This window comes from Ictalurus furcatus, chromosome 25, assembly GCF_023375685.1.
Source record: "Ictalurus furcatus strain D&B chromosome 25, Billie_1.0, whole genome shotgun sequence".
Classification (NCBI taxonomy): domain Eukaryota; kingdom Metazoa; phylum Chordata; class Actinopteri; order Siluriformes; family Ictaluridae; genus Ictalurus; species Ictalurus furcatus.
Genome location: NC_071279.1, coordinates 18158574 through 18171236, shown reverse-complemented (window position 1 = coordinate 18171236; position 12663 = coordinate 18158574). Strand labels below are relative to the sequence as shown.

At 42.5% G+C, this 12663-nt stretch overlaps 1 protein-coding gene across 1 annotated transcript in view; it reads right to left on the bottom strand.

Moving 5' to 3' along the window:
* rgs6 (regulator of G protein signaling 6) overlaps positions 1-12663 on the bottom strand; it is a 99869-nt gene that overhangs the window by 86412 nt on the left and 794 nt on the right. The window lies entirely within an intron of this gene.

The following is a 12663-nucleotide window of genomic DNA, read 5'->3' as shown; positions in this document are numbered from 1 at the left end:
AGTACTCTGTTTAACACTTTTTCAGATTTATTTCATCTGGTTTCGGCTTTAATTATCTCTGGAAACTAGCTTTTCAGTTAGCATTAAAGCTAATTCACGTGTCAAAATTGACAGCTAATCAGCGGGGGAGAGTAAAGGCTAACACACGCTTCCTCCCAGAGAGATACAGCCAGATACTCAGAAAACTTACAAAGCGTCGACACTGGAGACTCTTTCCATAAATGTCAACGATAATTAAATGAACTGAAATGTCACCGTATCGACGATTACACACATTGTGTTAATCAGTTCACGTGGAGCTTCCTTCATAACGAGTCCCTATGAACGAGCCGTTACTACAGTATAGAAACGATAACATATCAGAACGAGCGCGTTCATATAAGCCTGCGCTACTGTCGGGGATGCAGTTATAGAAAATAACAAACAATAATAAACCTCCTGACCAATCAGAATCCAGGACTCATCGGCACTGTGGTATAAATCTAAATAACAGATCGTGTGTGTGGGCTGCACCCCTGAAGTTCAGCTTGCAGACTTGAAGGAACATGTCGAGTGCTCATTTAAACGCTTCATTACTGTTCCTCAAAGTCGTTCCCTCCATTCCCCGAGCACTAATGAGTCATAACGCTCAGCCGAGCTACAGTCCACTCAGCATGCACAGGGTGAGTCTTTGGGACGTCTGTTCGATCGAGTGATTCTTCTTCTTCTTCTTCTTCTTCTTCAGTGATCAACGTCTATGATTAATGTCAAATTTGTAGTTTTAGACAACAATCTTTTTTGTATTTTTAATATCATGGGGGCGGGGCATGCTCTCTGTGGATCGATCTCAGGTTTATGAGGCCTTCTGACCACTCAAGACACCTTCCGGTGTCTTCCAACGGCCAGGCGTCAGATTTATAGCAAACAACCGGATTAGAAATGCAAATAAACCTGCTCTGAAGCTGTCCTTAGACGACACAAATCTCCATCACTCACTATTTAATAAGTTTATACGTTTGACGCATAGAATTGTCTCTGTAGACTCCGACGAGAAGCAATGCGAGTCCAAAGGTAGGTCTGTACCGGTAACCATGGTAACCATGCGGGAAATAACCATAGTGGACAGTTGACCCGGGGGGTGGGGAGGTGAGGAATAGGTTGACATGGACGTTTATTGATATATTTTTTTTACACTTCGCTTTGCCTTTAACTTGGGTCATTTCAACAAAGTGTTATAAAAGCAGTAACAGAAACTCAAACGATGCGTTTTAGATTTGATTTCCTTTTCACAGAATGTCAGAATACTAATAAAATTAATATTACAAATTACTTTTTAAAAAAACAACTTTCAGCCATGCCGTTTTTACTTTAATGAACCGTGAATGAGGAGAAAGGAACTGCACGCGTCTCGGTCCACAGTGCAGTCGGCCGCTCTCGCACTCTTTAAAACACCGTAGCGTGCCATCTATGCTAGAGAAAATCTCATATCACATCACTCGACATGTTTAAAAGTTACGTTCACATATCAACGACTCACTTTTTTATTTAATTTTTTTTAAAAACTTACGTCCTGGGACATAATATGATTTGGGGTTCGGTGCGAGTACAGTGTCGTACCGTTACTGGTGTGTTCGCACTGCTGTTTTGTTTTCCTGTAGTGGGTGTATCGTTGGCGTGTTCTCTCTCTCCTGTTTTGTGTGGCTGTGAACGTCCCTGAAGAGACTGCTCCGGTAAAAGAATAAACCTCTGCCTAATACTTCTGCTTGAGTCTCTGTTTTGGGTCCGGTGGTCAGTGAACCAGGAGGTTAGAGGAGACGCTCTTGTTTATGATGCGGCCTGTCTAGACTGGTCATACCACAGACAGTGAACATGTTTTTACAATCGTTGGGAGGTTGTTAGCGCTATATAACTCGGTTGACCGTCACGAGGCACAAGCCTTCCGTCAGCTCGTCTGTGACTTTGCAGAGTGGTTGCTTTTCCTCTCTTTGGCATTCATCTACGCTGAAACTACGCATCCTCAAACCGTGCGCCGAAGAAAGAAGCTCTCCCCGTGTTCTCCCAAAATGTAACGAGTCACGTTTGGCCTGATTCAATAACTGAAGAATTTTTACACTAGTAAAGCGTAAATCAAGTGCTAAGCAGACATCAGGAGCTCAGGAGATCATCTGCTCCACGCCGGTATCCGAGAATTCCAGACTCGCTCAGCAGTCGGTTCATTTATTCCGGATCTTTCAGAGATTTTTGATGAAGTCGGAGCAGAGCAGGCAGAGGAAACCCTACAGTGGTGCAGATGGTCCTGTTCTCCAGCGCTGATCTAGAACAGGTGGACTAGACCACCGGTAGCTCTATAGTCTAGTCTGTTCACCACTGGAGAAAAATTCATGAGGAGTAACTAACGTAGCTGTAGCGTTAGGGGTCAAATATACACAAGGACTAGAAGTAGAAACTTTTTTGTGGGGGGGGACTCGGTGCATCAGGATATACTTTGCCCACCTTTATATTTTTGTATACATTCATAAAGTACTTTTGTATATTTTCACTTAGACAATTATTTGAAACACCACTGCTCTGCAATGGCCTGGAATCTCATCCCGGGTGTGTTCGTACCTCGCGCACAGCGTTCCTGGGATAGGCTCCAGACCCACCCCGACCCTGACCAGGTCATTTGTTTAGTTTGCTTGTAGTCATTACATTTACATATACACAGAACACACATTTCCTCATGTGTCACCTCCATGATGAACAGCAGTGCTGTATGTCCTGTACACAGCTGATACAAAAGCAATATTTGAAGCTTTTCAAGCATACTTCCCAAAAATAACACAATCTTATTTGGGAGACGATTTGGGAAAGTATTTCTTTAACATCAGGAAAGGACTAAAACACATCCTGTGTCATAAAGAAATAATAACATTTTTATTTACGATCTATTAACGAATTATTAACGAGCCTATTATTGGATTTTTATCCATGTATTGTTGCATTTCAGAGTTGTGGAATGTCTGCATCAACGATTACACACATTTAAAAAAAATTTTTTTTTGAAAATCTGTTTATGTGGAACGGCTGCAGTACGAGTCCCTGCGAATGAGCTGTTGCTATAGAAACGATAGCGCATTATAGCGCATGATTTGCAGCTGCGCTACTGTCAGCTGCCGCTGTTATAGAAAACTAATCAACACCTTCTGACCAATCAGAATCCAGAATTCAGCAAAGATGTGGTTTAAAGTGGATTAATTAATGTATATTTTATATTAAGTACATCAGGAGTACTAAATTATCGAGCCCAGGGGAAGTATGCTGAAATTTAGAATTCAGTAGGTTAATACTTGAGCATTACTTTTACATGACTTTTATATTTTATTTATTTATTTATTTATTTATTTAAGTATACATGTTTTATTATATTTCTTCAGTTTTCTATTGTTATTGTTTTCTTCTTTCCATCACTGCTATGATTTACTATTATTATTATTCCTATTTTACTATTTTCTTCTTCTATTAATATTATTATTATTATTATTATTATTATTATTATTATAGCAACTTGTATAGTCACATACAGTACATTAGTATACTATGTTTTTCTCATGGATAGTAAAAGTGCAAAGCCAGACAGGATTTAGATGCTGCAAAGTCCATCGGGATTGTATGAATCAGTGAAGCTTTACTATAAAAAGTAGGTCAAACACACACACACACACACACACACACACACACACACACACACAGCCCTGCAGTGATGTAAACGGGATCTCAGGTCAAGGCTGGGTTGTGACAGCTAAGGGGAAATGACAGGAGGAATAAACATCCTCCTTTTCCACCTCTCCTTCTCCCTCCCGTCTTGTTAACACATTCTCTTGCACCGTAACAGAAACTTTCCCCAGCTGTGTTTAATCGCACAATAAAATTGCTTTCTTAATTTCGCCTCCACCGTAATTTAAGAATCTCTCTTATTAACAAGTGAAGTAAGCACTTATTCTCTACCCACGTCATTCAAGTGAAAAATCACACAGCAAAGTAAAACGGACGAGCTGAGAAATATTAAGAATTGCCTGTGGGCGTTTTGAGTTATGCGCGTCGGTCCCTCAGCAACAAGTTCAAGTGTGCTCGAGGCAACAAAATGTGAAGCATACAGGCGAAAGAGCAGCTACAGCCTTTCATCTCTCCATCCAGCTCATTAGCCGGGAGTTCTCCGGGTCCCAGACCCCACCGCTACCCCCTGCATTCTAATGACTCTGTTTAGGGAAACAGTCAGTCGAGATTGCCGAAATATGTTATACATTCTCTAAAAATAAAACATTAGGAAAGAAACCCTAACCCTAACCCGAGTCACAATGAGCACCATACTATCTTCACCTCCAATCTCTCAAGAAAGACCACTGCTGGTGTCTGAGGGGTGCTCGAGACTGCACCGAGTGCCAGCTCTGATCTTTTAGGCTTGGATCTAATTATGTCTGCTTGCGCACTGAATAATGTGGTATTCAATCATCTTTAGAAGTTATGCCCATGTTGCTCTACTTGAACAGCTTTGGCTTTGCTACAAACTCTTGCCATACCCAGATCCTAACTCCACCATCCACCAGAGAGGCTTGCTCCTGCTCTCCTCACAAGAACAACAAACTCCAGCTCTCTTTTCTTGCTCTCCTGATGTCCAGCTTTTCAGTCAGAGGCCCACAAGATTTAGCTGAATTTCCTACTTTTACCATCCAGAGGTCTACAAGCCCCTGCATCTTGTCAGGATCTGACTCATGACATCATAATGACCACAAGTTCCTGTTTCCCTGCTGAGATCTACCCCTGCTCCTGGGTGGATCCCACTTCAGCCATCCTGAGGATCCAAACAGGAGCTCCTCTTCTGTTTGGATCCTATTTCACCTCACATGGCCCTGTCATTTTGAGACACACAAGCCCCTAGTCCCTGTCTGAAATCTACAGGCTCCTAGATCTCCAATGCTGAGGTCTTCAAGATACATATTATTCTGGTGAACACAAACTTGTACTTCCCTTCAGAAGCCTACAAGCTTCTACCCTTCCGCTTCTGAAATCTACAAGTCCCTGTTCGGTTCCTATTTCATATCCTATGTTTACCATCCTGCAGTCTACAAGCTCCTTTTCCAGTTTGGATCCTAATTCAGCTCCTATAACTTCCACCCTGAAGCCTAAAAATCCCCTGCTTCCATTTATATCCTACTGTACCTCGTATGTCTATGCCCACCAACTTGAGGACTACAAGTTCCTGCTCTTGTTTGGCTTCTAAATTACCTCCCAAGTGTGCCATTTTAAGATCTACAAGCTCTTGCTCATTTTTGGATTTCACTTCAGCTACTACGCCTACCATCCTGATGTCTACAAACTCCTGTTCTACGAGCTCTTGCTCCCAGGTGAATCCTACTTGAGCTCTTGCTCCCAGGTGAATCCTACTTCAACACCTACTGTATGTTTATGACTACCATCTTACATTTACGGCATTTGGCCGACGTCCTTATCCAGAGCAACTTGTATTTATCTCATTTATACAATTGAGCAGGTTGAGGGGTAAGGGCCTTGCTCAAGGGCCCACCAGTGGCAGTTTGGCAGTGTAGAGATTTGACCTCACAACCTTCCGGTCAGTAGTTCAACATTTTAACCACTGCCATCTTAAGATCTACAAACTCCTGCTCCTGTTGGAACATACTTCAGCTCCTGAGTCTGTAATCCTGAGATCTACAAGCTCCTGCTCCCTTTTGGAACCTACTTGCATACACCTACCATCTTGACATCTACAGGCCGCTACTCCAGTTGGATCTTACCTCAACTCCCATCTTGAGGTCATTCAAGCGCCGCATCACGTTTGGATCCTACTTCAACTCCTACATCTTCCAGTCTGAGGTCTACATGCTCCTGCTCATGTGTAATGGACTGCTTCAATACGAACTATGTTCAAGACAGGAGTTTTACAGTAAACGTACGGTACACTTAATGCCAACATACCTAGACTCACATCCTTATTGCTAGCACTTAACTGAGAATTCCTAGACCGGTAAAAGAAAGAAAGAAAAAAAACTAACGGAAAAAGTTGGGCTTCCTGCTACCCAGTGTTTGATCTCTATTCTGTTCTGTAAGCAGTTTCTAAATGCAAGTGCCTCACATTTACATTTATTCATTTGGCAGATGCTTTTATCCAAGCTGAGCAGATGAAGGGTAAGGTCTTTGCTCAAGGGTCCAGGAGCAGATTGACATTAGGGTAATTTAAACTAATAACCTTTCGATCAGCATTCCAGAGCCTTAACCACCGAGACACCACCAGTGCCTTAAAGCATCCACAATATACGCAAAGGTGATCTTGAGGAATCGTCGCTGCCTCGGAGCTAAACACATAGAAATACACCTTGATGTCAGCAGAAGCATGCTCGATAGTGTAAAGGATGGTGAAAAGCAGACAAACAAATCTCATTTGTCGATTATCAGACCATTTACTAGCCCGGAGCGCTCGGCTCAATCTAAATCTTAACAATGGCTTTTCACAATTCGGTGTTTGGTGTGGCGGAAAGCTTCTGGCTGTCGGTCTTTAAACGCTCCACAGGAAGAAATTTGATTTTATTTTTCTTTATATTTCACAAAGTAGTATACACGATGGAGCTGTATAGCTTGGTAAAGACAAACGTCTGCACAGCTCATTGGAGCCTTTCGGGTATTTGTTCTCGCTCTCTGTCGGAAATGCAGATCCCCCCCCTCGGGGCTTTGCGTGCTCTCTTTAATGGGCAGATTCATCAGAGTCGGTCCTGTCTCACTGCTCATTCAGGTTAATTGTGTTTCTTCACACATGCGCTCACCGTCCTTCTCAAAGCTAAGCCAATATTACAGAGTCATGCTGAGACTGTCGAGAGGAGAATTAATAGTTTCAATCAGAACGTTTCTGCACATGACTTTTCCTAAAGCATGTCCGGTGGACATTTTTTATCTTTTTTTAAATGTGAACCTGTCAGAAAAGACTAACTGGTCTGCACTTATATAGCGCCTTTTTAACCTTAGTGGGCCGACAAAGTGCTTTACACTGGTTCTCATTCACCCATTCACACACACACACACCAATGGTAGCAGGGCTGCCATGCAAGGTGCTAACTTTCCATCAGGAGCAACTTGTGGTCCAAGGACACTTCGGCATGTGGAGTCACGTGGGCCGGGAATCGAACCGCCAACCCTACGATTAGCGGACAACCCACTCTACCACCTGATCCACAGCCGCTCAACTACCTCCTGAAATGCAAATAAACAAGATATATACCAAAATAAAAAATAAATGCTCGACTGTCCGATTACCCTTTATCGTTTGAGAACGAATGTGAGAAAACATGAAGTTTTTACATGAAGCGACTTGCACCAAAGCGCACCATTATCGGGTTAATACCTTGCAGTGTGTTTACACCAGTAAGATAAGGAAAGCTTAAAGTAATCTGGATGCTTACAAGCACTTTCCCCAGCAGAAAGGTGGGAAATGTTTGCTTTTATAATGCGGATGACATCCGTATTGTGTGTGGTGAATTTGAAGCAAGTCGAACGCTGTCTAAAACACACTCCGCGTGCTTCGAGCTTGCACATCTATGTTTGGGAGAGTCAGCTTGATAGAGGTTAAGTTTTTTATGTGAATGAATGCTTTACAAAGCTGAATATTCAGCTGTTGAGGATACGACATGCCGCATTAAATGTCTGTTAGACCCTGATACGGTTTGTTGACCCGCGCCTAATTATGCGATATTTCATAAATGTTGTGATGAAACGCATGCTACAGACCCTGGAGTTATCGTGCATCCGGTCGTCTCTCTTCACCGCAGCAGTCCAGGCGTTTTGCTGCGCCTTGGCTTCAGGAAATCGATACACTTTCATTTCTGAAGTTCGTTCCTGGCCTGAGGGAACGTCCAACAACTGAACGACATTAGTCCTCATTTTAATTTAGACATCCTGTCTCGGAGTACGGTTCTTCGCTAGTGTTTAGATCCAGTTTATTGTCAAACAAATATGTTCTAGGAACAGTGCTGTCATTTCCTGCACTACATCTACATCACTATATCACCAACATTACACTTGTGCTCTGTGGTGTGATCTCTTCGGGCCAAAAACAGGAAGAGAGAAATAGAAAAGACAGACAGGGGACTGAAAGGTCAGGGAACGCTTCCACACTCTGCGGGACAGTCGGCCATGCCATCACGCTCCAGGAGACGTGGGTAGTCACATAGAAAAATGTAATTTGCTCAGAATGTTGGCTCCTCTAGCCTTTGGGGTGCTGGACGTTCCTCCTAAGAGCCTTGGACATATTGTCCACCATCTGGTGCCCATCCTCAATCACTGCACAGTACCGAGAGACCACAGTAAGGACGGCCAAATATTACTCACCATGGCTCATCCACCTGCCTTTATACAGAACTCAAACAGAGCATCTGATGAGTCTCAAATCATCTGCAAATCACACAGTCCACAATCCTCGCCTTTTCAGTACTTAAACTGAAACGATTTACGTCAGTACGATCTTTTTTTTTTTTTTTTTTTACACTCATGACTTTGCCATGGTACATCCTGTAGAGAGTTTCTCAAGTAAAGCAGCCATATGTAGAATGTAAGCGCTAGCGTAGTATAGTTTGAACGTAAATCCTCACTACACTGGTGTTTTCAGACTACTGGAAAATTTACAGTCGCACCACGTAGCATAGTTTCAACATAGCCTTTAGCTATGACTTAAATCAGTAAATATTAACGTGATGCTGTATTCTGTCCCATTGTTCAGTATGTCTGAATGCAGATCACGTTTTCAGACGCTTGGTTGCTAAAACGCCACTAGATGAGAAGCATTGTTGCATAAACCAAGCGAAGAAGTACAAATACAAGTGGAACTCAGGTGGAACTGGCTTCTGTGATGCAGAATTTCAAGCTTTTCCTTCTTCCAGAACATCTCATACGCCTCATCGAGAGCTTGAGAATTACAGTAGCTAATCAGCTGGACTGAGAAACCCTCCTAAAGGCAATCTGGGAATAGATATGACCAAATGTATACATTTCTGAACAAACAAACTGCAACAAAAAAATATAACACTGCCCGTCCTTATTTGATCATGGATCCATGACTGATTCATTTTAAGATTAATTCAATTGAACGTGATTTCTGTGTCTTTGTTCACGCATAGTGTAAATGGTAAATGGCGCACTTATATAAAGCTTATATAGCGCTTTTATCCAAAGCGCTTTACACTGTGTCTCGTTCACACACGCCAATGGTAGCAGAGCTGCCACACAAGGTGCTAACTTTCCATTGGGAGCAACTTGTTGTCCAAAGACACTTCGGTATGTGGAGTCACGTGGGCCAGGAATCGAACCGCCAACCCTACGATTAGTGGACAACCCGCTCTACCACCTGAACCACAGCCACCACATCTCCGTGTACACATCTCCGTTCCTTGGGTCACGATGTTTTGTCCTTAAGTTTTTCTTCTCACCAAGCCTTGGGCATTATCTATACGGTCTAGAGAGCGTCTCCTTGCAAGCAAACATCATTATAAAAGCTGGCATAAGGTCATTTCACGCAAAGCATCTCATTTACTATAACCTGATTCTTTAGTCGTCTTACTTCGGATGAAACGGCAGTGTTTTGATGGTCATCCAGAAAGATTTACAATTTTGGTGACTCCGGTGGGGCGGTGACGTACTCCGTCCGTGTGCTGTGACAACCCAGATGACAGACATCACCACCATCTATCTGATGTGTGAGCCTGTGATGAGTGATCCTGTTCCTGTTCCTATGGTCCTGACAAACATACGCTGAACCAAAATAAAAATAATAACTGCGTGAGTTGGATTTCAAAAACAATCCATCTCCAGTTGAGATTAATTTTGAACTGGAGTGATGTAGGTGAGGTTGAGGAACTGTCAGAGTCACACATCATTCTGAAACAAAATGCTGGCATTTTCAGTTTAGGCCATGCCCACTTTGGGATCAAAACCACCATACTGAGCAGATAATGAGTCTTTATTGGTCACATATACATTACATAGAAATTCTTTTCCCAGCATGTTAGGAAGTTGGGGTCAGAGGGCAGGGTCAGCCATGATACAGCGCCCCCTGGAGCAGAGAGGGTTAAGGCCCAACAGTGGCAGCTTGGCAGTGCTGGGACTTGAACCCCCTTAACTGCCAAACCACCACTGCCCCCCAATTCAGACACACCTATCCTACACCACAGCTGCCAAACAGGCCTCATTACACACAAAAAAATCTATTTAGTGATCAATAACACACTTCCCCTCCTCCTTAATTTGTTCATTTATCAGCATTTATCTGAAAGGTTAAACAGCTACAACATCTCCTACACAACAGATTGCATTTCATTACAAAAAAAAAACCAACTAAGTTTCTCATTCCTGCTTTACACATTTCCCGCCGTGACCACCAAACTGCCAGCTCCAAGGACAAACCTTGGAGTCAGCTGAGAAAGTTATATCGTGTGTCAGTAAGCAGGCATGTCAGCAGGATCACTAATGAGCCCTCATTCCCAGACTTTACCCATGGCAACTCTTCTCCTCTCAGAGTAACGCTTTACAAAAACCCATTAAAAGTGGAAGCAGCAGGCATCCGAACAACCCATTGCCCCAGCCGTACAACGCTGCCTGGTTCTTTCCACGTGAGAAGACCAAAATATGGTTGGGGGGGAGGCGGAGGGGTTAAAGTGTGACCTGTAAATCCCTGAACAGACCTGCTGATGAACAAATGATTCATATTCATAAAGTGAGTTTAATTAGCCCGGCCATCCAGCGTTTTTAATTTATTCTCCTGGTGTACTATGGAGCTAATGAATTACAGATCCGAAATTTTTATTTTTTTATTTAATTTTTTTTTTTGCAGATCTGATTTAATGAGATTATTCATTAAACGAGTTGGGGGGGAAAAAAACTTGCAATTTTATCTGGTCATTCTAGAAATCATGCATAATAATGCTAACAAGTCAAATTACAGAAAAGCAAATGTGTGTAAATAATAATAACAACAACAACAATATTTTATATATATATAAAAAACAGTTTATATTAAGTAAAATAATGGTCATTTTGGCATTTGTTCACTGATTTGCAGTTAAACAGCCTGCTTTAGTTCCAATCTACAGGAACAAACACAACATGCTTAACATTTAAACCTCCAGCTCTGGAGATCTGGAACAATATACAATACATTTCGCTTAATAGATCTGATCGGATCTCGTTGCCTCCTCCCTCGCTGTTTGTCTGAGACATGCTTTGATGTATTTTTGTCAGCAAACCTACTTATTGCAATACCTACTACGCATCATGGAAAACATTTCTACTGTATATCGAGCACCACTTTTCCCCCAGCGCCTGATTTCTGGACTGTATTAATGCATAACGCTGTCGAATTCTCCAATCTGACTGGGCAGAAGGTACGACAGCAGCTGTGACCGAAGCGCAGCTGCAATATGTTTTAGTAAGTTATTGTTTCTATAGTAACAGCTCGTTCATGTTAACACTCCAAATAAACAGATTTTGACAAATCTTTGATAGGCTGAAGTTTTCTGTCAGGAGGCATTCGCTGAGTTTAAACGTATGGAAGGAGTCTCCAGTGTCAGTGCTTTGTAACGATCAGGTAGAACTTTACATGTTCCCGACACAGGGAAGACTTTAGTAGCATGACAAGCTGCGTTTATAGCTGCTATAACGTAAGCTAGAACTGGAACGTTCTTTAGTTATTAAAAGATTGTAATCGTTGGCAAGTTGTTGTGGTATAAGAGGAATAAAACCCTCGAGGACGTGCTGTTACAGTGTTCCTCTAGGATCTCGCGGACATTCTTCCTGACAGTAATTGAGCCGTGTGCATAAAGTTTTCAGTATTATTATGACGCTCTCGGTAAAAATCCGCATGCTAGTAAAGCTGAAATAGGGATTTTTTTTTTTTTAAATCCTCAGGAATCGAACGGGGAAGGTGGTGCTGTCAGGGCATTCATACAGGAATGGAGCTCGTATTCCGCGTTCAGGCCTTATTGCTCAGGAAATGAATCTCGGCTCCGGTGACAGCACGCAGAACAGAGTTTCAGCTCAAACTCCCAAAATAACCATGCACACAGCTGAAAAGTGTCCCTGCCCCGCCCCATCTCATCCTTTCGCTCTCTTATTAAATTTAGATACACCACGATGAAGTAGCACGGTAAGAGATAGCCACGAGTAAATAACACAAACGTTCGAAAAAGGGAATGAGCAGGCAGCCGACGCACGGGTGGATATCCCCAGTCATGTCACATACACACACACACACAGATGGCCTGCAGTATGCTGACTCACAAACTCCCTATCTCAGATCAAACATCACCTCCAGCTCATTCTGTGTGTTTGCTCACGGCCAATGAGAGGCCAAAAGCCGGAAGCCAGTTGCATTTTAATATGCGAGCGATAATCAAACATGGCCGTGTCTGTCTGTGTGTGTGTGTGTGTGTGTGTGTGTGTGTGTGTGTGTTTCAGTGAGGCAGACGGTAAAGAAAGCAGCTAAATGTACTTTGATATTTCAGACTCGATGAAGCCACTTCTACCCTCGACTTCACAAGGCTACGCTGAGAAATGTCTTTTTTTTTCTCCTTCAGCTTTAAATCACAGTGTATGATGTGTAGAAATGGTTTTTTTTGTTGTTGTTTTTTTTTTTTTTTTAAAGTCTAACAC